The 16,750-nt window shown below is 35.3% G+C and overlaps 1 pseudogene; it reads right to left on the bottom strand.

The window, feature by feature from the left end:
• Window positions 1-10,311: 10,311 nt before the first annotated feature.
• On the bottom strand, window positions 10,312-11,439 carry LOC105034804 (O-fucosyltransferase 13-like; annotated as a pseudogene).
• Window positions 11,440-16,750: the final 5,311 nt, after the last annotated feature.

Here is a 16,750-nt window from a genome sequence, read left to right as displayed (position 1 = left end):
AGAGCATGAACGGATCCTATATGTGATAATGGATCCTGCACCTGAGGAGCCAGCTGCCAATGCACGTGGAACAGTCAGAGACACTTACCAGAAATGGCTCAATGATCGGACCACGGTGCGCTGTATCATGCTGGCTGCCATGAGCGACGAGTTTAGTCGCAGATTCGAGATGGCTTAGCCAAAGGACATGCTTCAAGTGTTGGAGGATGCCTTTGGCACACCCGATGATGTGGAGAGGCACAAGACTAGTTATGCCATCTTCAACGTCAAAATATGGGATAGTGCCTCTGTCACTGATCATGTATTGTACATGATCGAGCTGATGGAACGATTGAGCAAGCTCGGCTTTTCCTTGCATGAGCAGCTTGGAAAAGATGCAATACTGAACTCGCTGCCTAAGTCTTATCTCCCATTCCTCACTCATTATAGAATGACAAAGCCTGAAGTAAACTACCATGGGTTACTGGGGTTGCTTCAGAACATTAAGAAGGATCACCAACTCCACAAGGAGTCGGTGAACTTTGTGGGAGGTTCGTCTTCTGATTCTCGATCCTTTAAGAAAGGGAAGAAGAACAAGAAGAAGAAAGTGAAGAAAGTGCAAGTTCAGGCTGGGACATCAGTGCAGAGCCAGACCAAAAAGATCAAGCCCGATAAGAGTCTATTCAACTGGCAAGCACCCTAGATTAGATAGTGTGTCAGATATCTACTTATAGCACTGTAGGCTAGGTCATATAAATAAGAACAGAATAAACAGGTTGACTCAAGAGGAAATCCTCGAAGTCAGTGATTGTAAATCACTTACAACCTGTGAGTCCTGTCTTCTTGGTAAAATGACCAAGTCACCTTTTATTAGAAAAGGTGAGAGAGCTACTGAGCTCTTGAGCCTAGTACATACTGATGTATGCGGGCCCATGAGCACAAGTGCTAGAGGTGGATATTTCTACTTCATAACTTTCACGGATGACCTATCCAGATATGGATATGTCTATCTAATGAAACATAAGTCAGATTTATTTGAAATGTTCAAACGATTTCGAAGTGAAGTAGAAAAATAAACTGGAAAGAGTATTAAAACTCTTCGATCTGATCGAGGAGGATAATACCTTTCTAGTGAGTTTCTCATATATCTAGGAGAGAATGGGATTCTCTCCCAATGGACTCCTCCAGGAACACCACAGCATAATGGTGTGTCTGAAAGGAGGAATCGGACTCTATTAGACATGGTCCGATCCACGATGGATTTTGCTAGCTTGTCGATATCCTTCTGGGGATATACACTCGAATCGACCTGTTATCTGTTAAATAGGATTCCAAGTAAGTCTGTAATTAAGACTCCATATGAGATATGGACAGGACGTAAGCTAGCACTTTCACACCTTAGGATCTGAGGGTGTCCGACCTATATCAAACGATTAGTCACAGATAAACTTGGACCCAGGTCTGACAAATGCACATTCATTGGGTACCCCAAAGAGATGAAAGGATATTTTTTCTATCATGCTGATGAATAAAAGGTGTTCGTCAGCCTTAAGGTAATCTTTTTAGAAAAGGAGTTCCTTGATGAAGGAACCATTGCCTCTAAGGTTGAACTTGATGAAGTTCAACAGGTAGAAGGACCGACACCAATAGCTGAACCTGAGTCGGATTTGATTGGATCAGATCTGGAGCCCAATGTACCTGCACCATTAAGACGATCCGGTAGAGTACCGCATCAGCCAGACAGATACTACAATTTTTTGGTTCTGGACGATGATCCCATCGAACTCGATGAGAACAATGAGGATCCGATCACCTATATGGATGCAATGCAGAGACCTGATTCCGAGAAATGGTTTGAAGCCATGAAATCCGAAATAGAGTCCATGAAGATCAATGATGTATGGACATTGGTTGACCCAACTGAAGGAGTTAAACCCATTGAGTGTAAATGGGTCTTCAAAAGGAAGAGGAGCACAGACGGAAAGGTGGAGACCTATAAAGTCCATCTGGTTGCCAAGGGATATCATCAACATTATGGTATTGACTATGACGAGATGTTTTCCCCTATGGCAATGCTCAAATCCATTCGGATAATGCTTGCAATAGCTGCCCATCTGGATTATGAGATCTGGCAGATAGATGTAAAAACAGCTTTCCTGAATAGAGAGCTGATCGAAGAGGTGTATATGATACAACCTGAGGGGTTTACATCCACAGATGAGTCCAAGATGTGCAAGCTTCAGAGATCCATTTATGGATTGAAGCAAGCTTCTCAGAGTTGGAACATGCATTTTAATAAGGTGATCAAAACGTATGGCTTCATTAAGAATGGAGAAGAGCCCTGCATCTATAAATGGGCAAATGGTCTAGTTGTGGTATTCCTTGTCTTGTACGTGGATGACATTCTCTTAATCAGGAATGACATCCCCGCACTACAGGGAATAAAAGTTTGGTTGTCATCACAGTTCTCCATGAAGGACTTGGGTGAAGTATCCTACATCCTAGGGATGAAGATCTATAGGGATAGATTTAAAAGGATGCTTGGGTTATCCCAGTCCACGTACATAGATACTGTGCTGAAGAGGTTCAGCATGGAGATTTCAAGAAGGCTATCTACCGATAGGCCATGAAATTTCTCTTTCTAAGAAGGATTGTCCGACAAGTCCTAAAGAGAGAGAGCGTATGAGTAGAGTCCCATATGCTTCGATCGTGGAATCTATCATGTATGTCATGACATGTACAAGACCAGATGTAGCATACTCACTAGAGTAGTGAGTAGATACCAATCTGATCCTAGAGAAAACCACTGGAAAGTGGTTAAAGCCATCCTTAAGTATTAGAGAAATACTAAGGACCAATGGTTGGTTTATGGTGAGTCAGATCTGAAACTTGTGGGGTTCACAGATTCCAGTTTCAATCTGACCATGATGACAGCAGAAGCGTGTCGGGTTATATCTTTACTCTGAATGGTGGAGCTATCTACTGGAAGAGTTTCAAGCAGCATACTGTGGTAGTTCTGTTTGTGAAGCAGAGTACATCGCAGCATCGGATGCATGAAAGAAGCTGTGTGACTGAAGAAATTCATCACTGAGCTCGAAATAGCATCCTCCCTTGATGGTCCAGTCTTGCTCTACTGCGATAGCACTGGTGCCATAGCTCAGGCGAAGGAACCCAAAGCACACCAGCGGACGAAGCACATTTTGCACCACTTCCACCTGATCGAGAGATCGTGGATCGAGATGATGTCGATCTTCAGAAGATCGATGGAAAGGAGAACCTGGCCCACCCCTTCACTAAAGCCCTGGCGATAAAGGAGTTCGACAACCATAAGTCGAAGATGGGTATTAGATACTGTGTCGAGTGGCTTTAAGACAAGTGGGAGTTGTTGGAAAATGTGTCCAAAAGTCAATCGTCAAGCTGTTGACGGTTGAGCAACCAAGTATTGTAATTGATTTGTTAATAAATAAAATATATTTTTGGCATTTTCATCATAAGTCTTCATCTTCTATTAAACTCCGTTGTTATGATGAAGTCCTTAGGGCTATTTAAGTTCGATAAAGAGAGGATTTATCGATTAGTCTTTAAAACTGTTCACGACCAAATGATAAGCTGTTAATAAGGACGATAGCTTCTATCGAGCATAGGTTGCCATAGGCCATATGGGTTGGTTGTCCTCTTAACCAAGGAGTGTGGAGACACTGATATGGCATACAGGTGAGATGTAAAGGTACATTGTCATTGAACGTGACCAACTCCAGAGCATTCTGCTGTCGAGAATGTCTCTGATGGGATATAGGTATAAGTGTCCCTTAGACCTGAGATCGCCTCAGTGATTTGCAAGCAACTCACTGTGCTTTGGTACTGGACTAACTAAATTTTTAATTCAGGGATGGAAGGCTTCTGGCACAGTCAAGTACTTGCGAAGTCAGAGTGTGATCGAGATGGGATTGACCACTCCAAGAGTTGGAGAAGAATGAGTCAATGTATTTCAATTTAGCAAAACCTTGGTCAGGGTAATCCATCAGATGGATTTGATATTTTGAAATACAATGTGGACAACCTGATCAGAGTTGACAGTTGAACTCTGAGATGTCCTATAATCATTTTGGTCAAGGGGATGAATTATATGGAAACTATATCCGCATGGGTTCTAAGGATGTTGTTCTATACATTCGACCTATCCGGTCGTCGGGTACCATTACTAGATGGTCACTTCGATTGGTACAAAAATTTATTTCTATCTACCGACTTAGGTTCGAACTATGAGATCATATACATTAGAGTTCATGATCAATCGGATGGTTGATCAACGATTAAGAATCATTCTAGGGTTAAATGATCAATACGATTGACATTTAACCTAGTGCAAGTGTTGCAGGAGGATCGATTAGCAATTTGATTGCTAATTGGCTTAATTTGATTAAGCCAATGGGCTGAGATTAAGTCTAATTGAATATGATTTAATTAGATTTAGTTTGGCTTGATTGGATCAAGTCCAATTTATTTATTGGATAAGCCAATTGCAAGGAAAAACTAGTCCTAGTTCAATTAGGACTTGGGTCAACCTAATTTCTAATTTGATTAGAAAATTAAATTAGATTTAAATCTAATTTAATCTGATTAAATTAGGTTCTTAATTGGGTTAAGACCTATTTTAATTGAGTTGATCTAATTTTGGTTTGATTTGATTTGAGAAACCAAATTAAAACAAGTCATAAGATAGAATCCTAGTAAGACTAGGATTCCACCTTGCACCACATAAGCCCCCCATGCCCTCTCTCTTATTCCACGCCAATCCCTCTTATTTTGTGCAACAAAAGCCCTCTCCCAGGTCTCTCCCATGTCCATAAAAGGTTTTCTCTCTTCGTTCTTACGTGGAAGGTGGTTTGGATCAAATCAAAGAGGAATAAGTTTGGATTTCGAATTCTATGAGATAGAATTTTAGAAATCCAAAATTCTTTCAATTTTGCACCAAATTCATCCAAATTTTTTTTGAATTTTTTATGGCTTTTAGGGTACATATTGTGCACCTTTTTCTGATAGTCCATGTATGAAAATAAGGAGGAGGTGCTCAAGAGTTGGGCGCCCTTAACTTGCCATGTTTGGATAAGCCTTGACTAGGTATTTGACCTAGACAAGGACTCTATCATATCTCTCTCTATAAATGAGTTTCTTTATGAAATTTTTGAGAGATAGAATTTGAGAGACTCTTTGGCCATCCAAAAATCAGAGAGAAAGACCTTTGGGTCGTGGAGATATAAAGACACAAGTTAGGGTGTCTAGAGAGAGAAACGAGAAGAAGAAGAGGGTCTTCTTCTAGGGTTTTTGTTTTCATATCTTTCCTCCTCCATCTTGAGTTTTCTGAGAGTCTCAGATCTGAAACTCCTCCTCCTACTTTCATCTTTGGAAGAGTCCAAATCAAGAAGAAGGAGGCACCTGATCAACCATCAAAGAAGGATCAGCGCAGTACTAGCATACTGTGCTGATTTCCTGAAGCAGGACTTCTGATCGAGATTCGTGGGCTCGTGTGGATGACTCCTAGAGGCCGGATGCATGTGCGGCTTGCAACATCATCCTTAAGCCTGGATCAGCGAGGTTAGAACGTCTAACTTGCAAGGTAATAGATCTGATCTATTGTTTAATACATACATTAGTTGTAGTATAGAAATATGTTGATATGATCAACATGTAGTTCATGCTCTATATATTTTAATTTTTGATTTAATGCTATGTAATAATCATGTAATAGGATCTTAGATCTAGGGATTCTCTGATTTTAGAAAATAAATTTTGATTTATTTTAGTCTTCCGCTGCATGATCTTGAAAAAGTTTCAAGATCTAATCCTGAAATCCTAGATCTGGTTCCTACAGAGTGTAGGTGGCGGTTGTAGTTAATGCTCATATATTTGCAAGATATCATGAGATGATTCTCCCACATATCTCATGGTTATGGAGGTCGTTCTGCTATTATTGTCTAATTATAACCAAATGGGGGGAGATTCGGGCACTTTATATGCCTTCAGAGTAGTCACATGACAGAAACTATTTTGTCGAGGTGAAAGCATTGTGATAGGCTCATGATGAGCTCTAATTGGTCGCTTCTGTCATTCTAGTTGTTGTTGGTTCTATCATGTTGGCTATGGTCGGTTCCAAGGTGTATCAACTAGCTTTCCAAATTTACAAGAGCTAATGAATCCTTGTGCTTGTTTGAGCAAGATATGGCTGAGTTTGGTTTATCTTCATAGAGAGACTATGAATTATGATTGTAATGGCTGGTTGATTGTAACACCTATTTGCTTAATATCTAGAGGCTTTATATCTCTGACGATGAAGCAAAGATCTTTAAGTGTTGCCAACAATGAGTGAATTCTCATTACATTGACGCTTATTTAGATGACATTTTTGAAAAAGTAAGCAGATGATGAAGGATTTTTTAGCATCATCTAGGGTCAAATAACTCTATTGAGCAAGTGAATTATTATCACCACTGGTCATTATTTTACCTTAAAGTTAATTTTCTCATTCTTATACAAGATCAAATTGGACTCTTTCAACAACAATGTTTTAGTTTCTTTTGGAGACAAATTGGTAAAACAAAACCTCCTCCATTACTCTTATGAACCATATGAAGTAGTTCAGTGATGCTCAAGCTTTTGACAATGCAACTAACCCAAATAATAAGCTTCCTTTATTACTCTTATGAATTGTTACAAAAGAATTTATAGCCATCATACTCGTTTAGTTGTTTCAATTCTTCTTTAGGTTCATTTGAAAATAAAATATTAGACCTCAAAATAGTTATCATTGTCGTTATGATAATCGATAATTACTAAATCAAAAGATTGATTATGATAATCACAAAATAATTTAGTATGTTACTAATATTTGTGTGTTTTGAAGATCTACTTTTTAGGAAGCTTTAGGAGTTTAAGCACTTAGATAAGCATGGAGAAAATCAAAAGATCAAAATCTCAAATATGAAGAAAAGTTTGAAGTTATTTGTTAGCTTTGCAGTAGAGGAGCCGGCTCCAGCATGGTAGGAGTTCACCCCTCAATGCCCATAGGTCAAAATAAAGGAGTTCAAATTTTCAAGGCATCAGAAGTCATACCCAGGTGCAAAAGAGTTGACTCTTATACTTTAGGAGTCAACTTTGGCACTTAGGAGCTGATTAGCATGGGCTAGGAGTCAACCTCAAGTTGGCAAGAGTCAATCTTAATGAGGAAGTAGAGTCGATCCTAGGACTTTAAAAGTCAATCCTTGAAGTGCAGGAGTTGACTCCAGAAAAGCCATTGGCAAAGAAACAGAAGACTATTTTTTGGATCCTTCAAGAGCTGACTCCAAGGACCAAGAGTCGACCTGTGAAGCATAGGAGTAAATCCCTTTTTCCTTCAATACAATAATGGCTAGTTTCCAATGGATGCGATCCATATTCATTGCTTTCCAACAACTATACAATAGTCTCCAATAGTTAAAATTCATTCTCTAGCAACTTTCTAAGATTTAAATGATAATGAAAATAAGAGAAACACAAGAAAAAATAGAGAAAAAGGATATTTATTGAAAAGCTTCAAAGACAAGGACAACTACTACTTCAAGAGCATTAAGTTGAGCATCTATCAAGAAGAGATCATTCAAATCTTTCCTCCAACACTTAAGTGCGTACTCTAAAAAGGGCTCCATTTAGCTCATAAGGAGCTTTAAGTTTGTAAAAATTTTTCTATATTTTGTGTCAAATTGCAAGAAAATTTGAAACTTGGAATCGGCGTAGTCATGCCTTGAAATAGGTTATTGTACTAGCTTGAGGATAAGCTATGAGTTCATTTGTCGATAAAGAATGATAGACTTTGCAATCATCTAAGAATGATCAATGAATTAAATTTTCTAAAAGAAAACTATGGGGAGAGAATATAGGAGCTGGGTTTGACTCTAAATCTTTATAAAAATTATCATATTTGTCATGCTCACGATTATTTTCTTCTTATGCATCTTGTTATATTATTATTGCTATACAATTATATTTATACTTTATTCTTATATCACATATTTTAGTTCTGCTGCATATCTTGTAAAAAAATTTTTAAAGAATCCAATTCAAATCCTCCTCACAGGTTGCATATTTAGGCAACAATAATATAATTAAAAAATATAAGTGTTATTCATCTAAGTCGCTATCCTCAAATTATAAAATATATCATGTATATTACAAATTGAGGCTTAGCTTGTACTTAGATCTCGATTCACCATGTAGTTGCTGATACTAATAACACTAATATTGGTGTATTCAGTCATCATCAAAGTTTACACTTATGATACAACAGATATCAATAATATTGGTAATTATGTGCTCAATTATCATTGAAGTGTATTGCTTAATGTACAATAGAAATTTTACTATTGAAGCCTTCTATTTATTATAATTCATTACTTATTATAATACACTTTAGGAATAATAAGAAAGAAGAAAAAATCTTACCTTATGCATCGTAAGGGGTCCATATTAATAATACCAATTTTAATGATAGGAGAATTTGCACCAAGATTTTTGTACAACATTCTCCTTTTATGTGGATGCTAGTCTTAATGGTGCTAGTATTGATGATAAGAGTCTCTATTCGATCATTATTAAAGTTCATTTTAAAATCTATATTTATTATAATTTATCACACTATTTTATTACATTTCAGTCCTAGTTGAAAAAGGATAAAAATCATAGCTGTGCATTGTATGGGATTGATTTAATGATCGATAATGGTACTAATGATAGGAGCTTTTGCATAGAGGCTCTTGTGCAAAGTTTGTCATTCACCATGTGAATGTTAGTTTATTGATGTCGATAATAATAAAATTTTTATTTAGTCATCAATAAAGTTTGTCATTTAATTTGTAATAAAAATTTGACTATTGAAGCTACTATTTATTATAATTTGTTATATTGCTATATTATATTTCAAGAAAAGTTGGGAAAAAGGGAAAAAACCATACCCCCATGCATGGCATTGGCCATACACTAGTTAATTTTCTAATTTGAATGCAAATATTAATTAAAATATATTATTTTATTTTCTTAAATGAAATATATTTTATTTTGATACTTATCAAATAAAAGTTATATTACATATAGTTTTAAATTCTCTGTACTTACATATAGGATCTCACGGGAGGCTTCTAAATTCTAATGTCCATAAGCCACTATAAAGTTATGATTGGCATTTAAACCTTAGCTGTGCAATATTAGAATGGTGATTATGCACCACCCAACTAAGTTTAACCTAGGACTTCTTCCCAATTGGTGATTATGCACCATCCAACTAAGTTTAACCTAGGACTTCTTCCCAAGAGAGACAAGTGCCAACTAGCTAAGCTAATAGTTGTTGGCTCTTTGGAGCCATATATTTCTTTTCTTTCTAATATTTATTTTTTTAAGTCAATGATTAGTTTCTTATGTATTTTACACTAGATGTGGAGTGAGAGCAAATCAAAGAATCCAGCATGCAACATAAACTTTTGCATCGATATTATGATTGCATAATTTTTTTAAGAGTAAATTACAAAAATCCTTTGAGATTTATATTTATTATACTTACGTCCAATAGTTTGTAAAATCTATACCAATAATCAGTTAAAATAATAGTGTTAGTAAAACCATTTACTTTATGTGAAAAGTTGAAATTGCCCTTGAGTGAGTAGAAGAATGTATATATTTTCTTATGTCCTTAAATAGCTATTATGTCACTTAAGGTTAAATTATTTTCTAATATGGTATTTGGATCCCATTAAGGGTTAACAGTTTGATGATATTCTGTTAAATTATGGATTAAAGTATTGGATAAAAGTAAACCTCAAGTGGATAAGTATAGATTTTTTAAACTATTTGGTGTAAGTGTAATATACCCCTAATCTCAGGGGATTTTTGTAATTTATCCTCATTTCAATTATCACCAAAGTTAATAAAGACTGGCTAAACAGACTAGCAATGAAAAAATATGAGAGAAGCCAGATGTAATAGTAATATTTATATAGAGATGGAAATCAGATAGAAAAAGGAGATAAATGCCACATAGGGTTCCTGTTATGACTAATGATAAATATTTGTAATCTACTTTACCAAAAAAAATTGCTATCTAGAATACCATCGCACTCTTAAGTACTACCATGGGAAAAATTCTTTCCCAAATGTAGTATCACTAAAAGAAAGAGCTAATAAATTGTTGATTGGGTATATACTATGGTCATGAAGTTCATCTTAAATAACAATACATCATTTAAAAAATCCATGAAGAATACAATTGAGGAGAACTATTTCAAAATGCCAGTAACACAAAACAAAATATTACAATTTGACCTTATAGAAATAATTTAGTAAAGTAGTACCCATACCCATCACAAAATTTTTTCTATGAGCCTTCCACAGCATTAGTCAGCTCTTCCCCCAAATCACCTTGTACAATATAGTTTGTGTATTCTCTTTTGCTCAAAGCTAGAGTTTTAAAATGCCTCTTCAGTGCTCTCATTGCTGGTACCATCTTATCCATATGTCCAAAGTAAGTAGCAATATGAGTATCATTGTTTGTTGAAACATAGTAATCTCGGGCAAATTTCGTATTGCCATGGATTTGAACAAAATCTATACTATTTAGAAGGGCAGACATATTATGAAGATTACTATAAACAAATGTACAGACTTCACTTTCCATTATACGATCCCCAGCCACTAGATAAATAGCTGTATATGTTAGGATGTTGAGAGCTTGGAGAATAGATACAGTCTCATTTGGTGTCAGAGGGCACTTCCCATGGTTCCGCCACATAAGTAGCTTTCCTTGTCCATGATTTTCTATCCCTGCACATAGCTTCAATGGCTATCAAAGATGTGAAAGAAAGGCTAGGATATCCACATTGACTATTGGCTACCATGTTTGGTTCAAATCTTAGGTGAAGTGAAGAAAGGGTTTGGGTAGGGCTTCAAGAAGTTGAGAACCTTCAGCTTCCCAGGCCTTATTGAGCTGCAGTGTATTGTAACAACCATGACAAAAGGTAACTCTCAATACAATGGATATCTACAATTAATGAATCCATAATAAAAATAATATTTATCATAGGCATCTAATATAATCTTATTTAAGCACTTAATCTATCCATCACTCGAATTCTAATGCAAAATATTTTCTATGAACTTGTTTGAACAGGTTTCCTTACTACATACTACAATTTTTCTTGATTTTTGCTAATTTTTGTTCCATAATTATACGTAAGAGTTCTCTAGCCCAAAATCTATGGTGCATAAAATTTTAGCAAGCTTCTTCGATCACAAAATTGGATAATATTCATCACAAGACATAGGCTCTGGGTAACAAGCAAATAACTAAAAAGAACAAAGCCGGAACGTGAAAACAACATGATAATAAAGGGCATAAAGACCACATATATGGAACACCGTAAATCGCCTTGTGCCCTCCATCTTTTCTGGTGGGAGGGTTGATGTGGCTACATCAAGGACCTTAGGGCAGCCAACTTTTACTTCCTGACCAACGAGCTATTCTCTTTCTTCTCTATTTTACTCGCTGCCTTTCTTAAGCTTTGAGAAAAGAGATTTTGCTGACTCTAAGATGTGATTTTCATTTCCCATGATAACAGGAGGTCCAGATTTTGAAGAGGAGTATGCATTTCTGCAAGACCTTATTTGGAGAAAAGGCTTGGAAATGGAATTCTTTTTCATATCTTTTTTTCACAATAACCAGCATGCTATGACTTTTAAGCAGTACCATTTTTTATACATGGGCATGACATATAACACACATAAATATAGTAGAAGATTTATAGTTACCTCTTGTAGATACCCATGAAAAGAAGTTCAAATCTAAATCAACTTATTGCTACAGTCTTTCCGAGATCACATGATCTTCTACACACATGGTTCGGATCCAAGATGCTCCTATGCATGTTTTTATGATCTTGGTCTCTTCTTATAGTTCTATGTCCTCGAATCCCAAGACATCGTCGATGATAGCCTTAGAGAGAGCAGATGAAGAGAGAGCCTTTTCTTATTGTTGGGAGAGTATTTTTTATTTCTATGTGTTCTCTCAACAAATAAGAGAGTATCCTATTTATAGAGTTGGGATAACTATCTAATAGTTGATTCAAACTCAAAATTTAAACTCAAACCATATCTCAAAATTTAATTCGAATTTGATCTCTTATCTGATAACCTTCCAGAAAGGGGTCCAATCCCCATGTGGTTGGACTCTTTAATATTATCAAGTCCATAGTTCGACAATGATGTGTGGAAAGAGGAGGGGTGTGTTGGTTTAGAGGTTTGAAGCTTCTGACTGATATATTGCTATATTCTTCTTTATTGTAGCAAAGTGAATAGCAAGATGGAGCTTACATTTTCTTTTTCTTTAAATAATCCACAATTAGAATTCTACTTTGAAAGACTAAATAGTTGAAAATCTTTGATTTCTCCATGAGGGAGATTTTTCAGTCAACTTCGATAAATTAAGACACTACTTTGTCATGGCTCTGAAAGTCACAACAACTTTTTATCATGATTTTTTTTTTTGATCCCATTTTCATTCAACTATATCATGTTTGTTAGTGATCTTTGCTGAGGATGTACTCCAACTTTTTGTATACTTCAGCTTCATTTGCATTTAGTGTCTCAAAATAGGTCTTGGTTATTAGCTCTATGGAGCAATTAAACAATCGAAATTTTTAGTTTTAGAGTTAGTAAAAACAGACTTGAAAATATTTTTTTTGAGAGCCCAACACTTATCCAAAAGTCATGCCAAAATGGGAGCTGACTGCCATCTCCGATGTGGAAGAAGATGTTGTGGTTAAAAAAATAGTTTACCTTCAAATTGCTCCTCCATGCCACTGATGCGTGTCTAACATCTTTGGCCCTCATTTGGCATGGTAGTTTTTTATTGTAGTATATGGTTTGAATGGGTTTTATACATATCTTCCATTGTTCTTGAAAGTATCTCCAATAATTACCTAGCAAACTTTGATGGAAGGTTTTGAGGTTAATTGCCCTCAGTCCTCCTAAAGTTTTAGGCTAGCACCTCTCAAGGTAAATGAAGGGATGACATCCAATATGCAGGTGTCAAGCCGAGACATGCATTGATGAGAGTAATCTTTCTCCCTTATGGATAGTACTTTGCCTTTCCAAGTAGCTACTTTGTGGCCTATTTTTTCCATAAGAAAAGACCAATTAGAAGATCTCGGAGGAATGAAGAGGGAACCCTAAGTATTTGGTTGGTAGTTTTGAGAGAGTGCGGCCTATTTGCTTGGCATACCATTTACAGATTATTTCCAAGAGTCTAATTCCAAATAAAGTGCTCTTATCAAAGATTAGTTTTAAACCTATTAAAAGTAAAAGGAAACATGAGGTGAATTTGAGGTTGCATGTATTGAAAAATGTATCCTAAGATCAATCATCTAAGTTGTAGATGATTGTGCTCTATATAAGTATATGAATTATAAAATGATAAATGTTATATGACAGATTCATCATAAAAAATATATCTTCTAAAATAGAACTCATATGTTATGATGAAGTCCTTAGAACTATTTCCAAAATGATAAAGGAGGATTTATCATGTGGTTCTTAAATCCTGCTCATAACCAAATGATATAATTATCACAAGGATGATAATTATATCGAGTATAGGTCGTTGTATGTCATATTAGTTGGTTTTCCTCTTAACCAAGATGTGTGGTGATATAGGTATGACATACGGATGATATATAGGAGTATATTTCACTGAACGTGATCACTTTCGGAGTACTCTACTGTCAAAGGTTGCTCTGATGGGATATGGATATATGTGTCCCTCAGATCTGAGGCTGTCTCAGTGACTTGCAAGTAACTCACTGTGCTTTGATGTCGAACTATCTGAATTTTTAATTCGATGACGGAAGATTTTTGGGTACAGTCAAGTACTTGTGAAGTCTGAGTGTGAGTCAAGATGGGATTGATCACTCCAAGTAAAATTGGAGATGATGCATCATTATGTTTCAATTCAGTAAAACTTCGATCAAAGTAGTCTTAGTGAGGAGTCACAGGATTTTTGAGGTTGAGACACAATGTAGACCACTCTTCTTGGGTTGACAGTTTAACCCAAAGTCGTCCTTGAGCATCAAGTATCAAAGGGATGAATTATACAGTAACTATATCCATATGGGTTCTAGAGTGTTGCTAGACATACACTCGGCCTATCCGGATATCGGATCCCATTACTAGATGGTTACATCGATTAGTACAAGAATTATTTTGTGCTACCGGCTTAGGTTCGAACCTATGGGATCACACATATAAAAGTACCTATCTGATCAAATGGCTGATCGACGAATATTAATCGTTGGAGGATTTAATTATCAATTTGATTGATGATTAATCCTATGCAAAGATTATAATAAATTATTTACTAATAATTAGTAAATTAAAAAAATAATTAATCAACAATATGATCATTAATTAGCTTAATTTGATTGAGCAATGAAGATTGGATTAGATCTAATTGAATTGGATTCAAGTAGATTGGATTTGGATTAATTGGATGCAGCCCTATTAAATAACAGTACTTATTCCAATTAATCTCAGAGATACATAAATATAAAATTATTTTATATATATTTTGATTAGATCAAATCTTATTGGATAATAGGCTTGATTGGATCAAGTCCTATTATCAAATAACTTCCCTGATATCCATTAAGATTGTATCCCTAGATCAATGGGATTTTTAATCTAACTAATTCTCAATTGGATTGAGACCTATTTAGATTCATAATTTGACTAGGATTCCATTAGTTAATTTGTTATAACTAATTTTTTAATTGGTTAGGATTGGATCCAAAAATTAGTTAGAAGTTGAAAAAGATCTTGAGTCCTATTTGGAATAGGACTTAACCAACTTGAAAACCTCATGTGATATTTATTTCTCATACCACACCTCTCTTCAATGTGAGAAAATTCCCTATGCCCCATATGAGGCACCCCCTTTCTTTCTTCCATGGAATATAGGCATCCCTTTTCTCCTTTTTCTTGTCACCCAAATAGATCAAGGAAGAAGGGGACGTCCAACCCACATATCATGCATCTTGTCTCTCCTCTTCTTCTTCCTTCTTGAAAGGTTTTTGAAATCTTTTTTTGTTGATTTTTGGGCATTAAAAAGAGGCTTCTCTATTAGTTATGCAATAAAAAATTGGAGAAAAAAATTTTTCCAAGGAGAAAAAGATTAAGGAAGAAGATGGGTCTTCTTTTTTGCACGCAGCCTTGAAGAAGAAGGAGTTCTTCTTTCAGATTTTTTTTTATTTTTTTAAGATAAAAATTAGATTAAATCTAATTTTTAATATAAAAATTTGAAGAAAAAAATATCAAAAAAATCTGGTTGGGTGTTTGGGGCTTCTTGAAGTTCTAGATCAAAGAAGAAGATGAATCTTCTTTCTTGTATGCAGCCTTAAAGAAGAAGTTCTTCTTTCAATTTTTTTTATTTTTTTAAAATAAAATTAGATTAGATCTAATTTTTAACATAAAAATTTAGAGAAAAAATATCAAAAAAATCTGGTTAGGCATTTGGGGCTTCCTAGAGTTTTAGATCAAGAAGAAAAAGGAGAAGAAGAAAGAAGAACGGTTCTTCTCTTGGATCTCTCTTTTGAATTTTTCTAGATCTTAAAATTTTATATAATTTTTAGTATAAAAAATTAGATTAGATCTAATTTTTATCATAAGAAATTAGAGAAGAAAAGTTCTTCTCAAAGGCGTAAAAGGAAGAGAGAAAGGTTCTCTCTTATGCGTGAGAAATTGAGAAGAAAAGGTTCTTCTCTTGATCTCTATTGTAGAGATCAGATATATGAATTTAGAAAGAAAAGGAGAGGATCTCCTTATTCTTCATCTTCATTACGTTCTTCTTAGATCAGTCAAAAGATGATGTCTTCGCGAGCTAGCACTCTCGAGAAGATCGATCAGTACAAGAGCTTTGTGTGGATATCCGTAGAGGTCAGATGCGTGTGCGACTGTCAAGCATCATCAAAAACCATCTTCATAGATTTCAGATGCGGTGATCTGCTATCCGCATCAAGTATAAAGTTTTGTATTTAATTAATATTTAGATATGATCTAAATAAAAATTAGATATATTTTGTACTTGCTGAATTTTAGATTTCAGATGTGCATACATGCGTATTAGTTCATATCATAGATCTTGTATAGTGATTTAGATTTGATCTATACATGCATTGTAGATTAAATTATCTAATCTATATATGTTCCACTGTAAATTTTTAAAAATGCATGCACATCATCCACCACACTTCTCCTTCAGCATGCATATTGTTTACTAGTATCATAGAGAATTAATATATCATCTATTTATTAAAGGTAGGAAAATTTTTTTATTATTTGTTTGTACCCAATTTCGACAATAAGGTTGTTCCTTACTGCAACTTTTAAGAGTCTCTCCAAGGTATCTGTTGCCATGATGAATAGCAAAAGTGACAAAGGCTCTTCTTGTTTGAGATCTCTCTTTGTAAGAGTCCAATTTATAGGATCATCTATTCGACCACCAATATAAACTTGCTAGTGTGAAGTACATTATTGATCTAGGTGCACAATCTCATGCCAAAATCCCTCACTTTTAATAGAGAAAGAAGGAACTTCCAATTGATATTATTGAATACCTTCTCAAAGTCCAATTTATAGATGAGGCCTTTCTATTTTGGCTTTGAGCAGTAGTTAATAATTTCCATGGCTATTGTGTAGCAGTATA

Source organism: Elaeis guineensis, unplaced genomic scaffold (assembly GCF_000442705.2).
Source record: "Elaeis guineensis isolate ETL-2024a unplaced genomic scaffold, EG11 Super_Scaffold_1000033, whole genome shotgun sequence".
Lineage (NCBI taxonomy): Eukaryota > Viridiplantae > Streptophyta > Magnoliopsida > Arecales > Arecaceae > Elaeis > Elaeis guineensis.
This window is presented reverse-complemented; position numbering and strand designations above follow the sequence as displayed.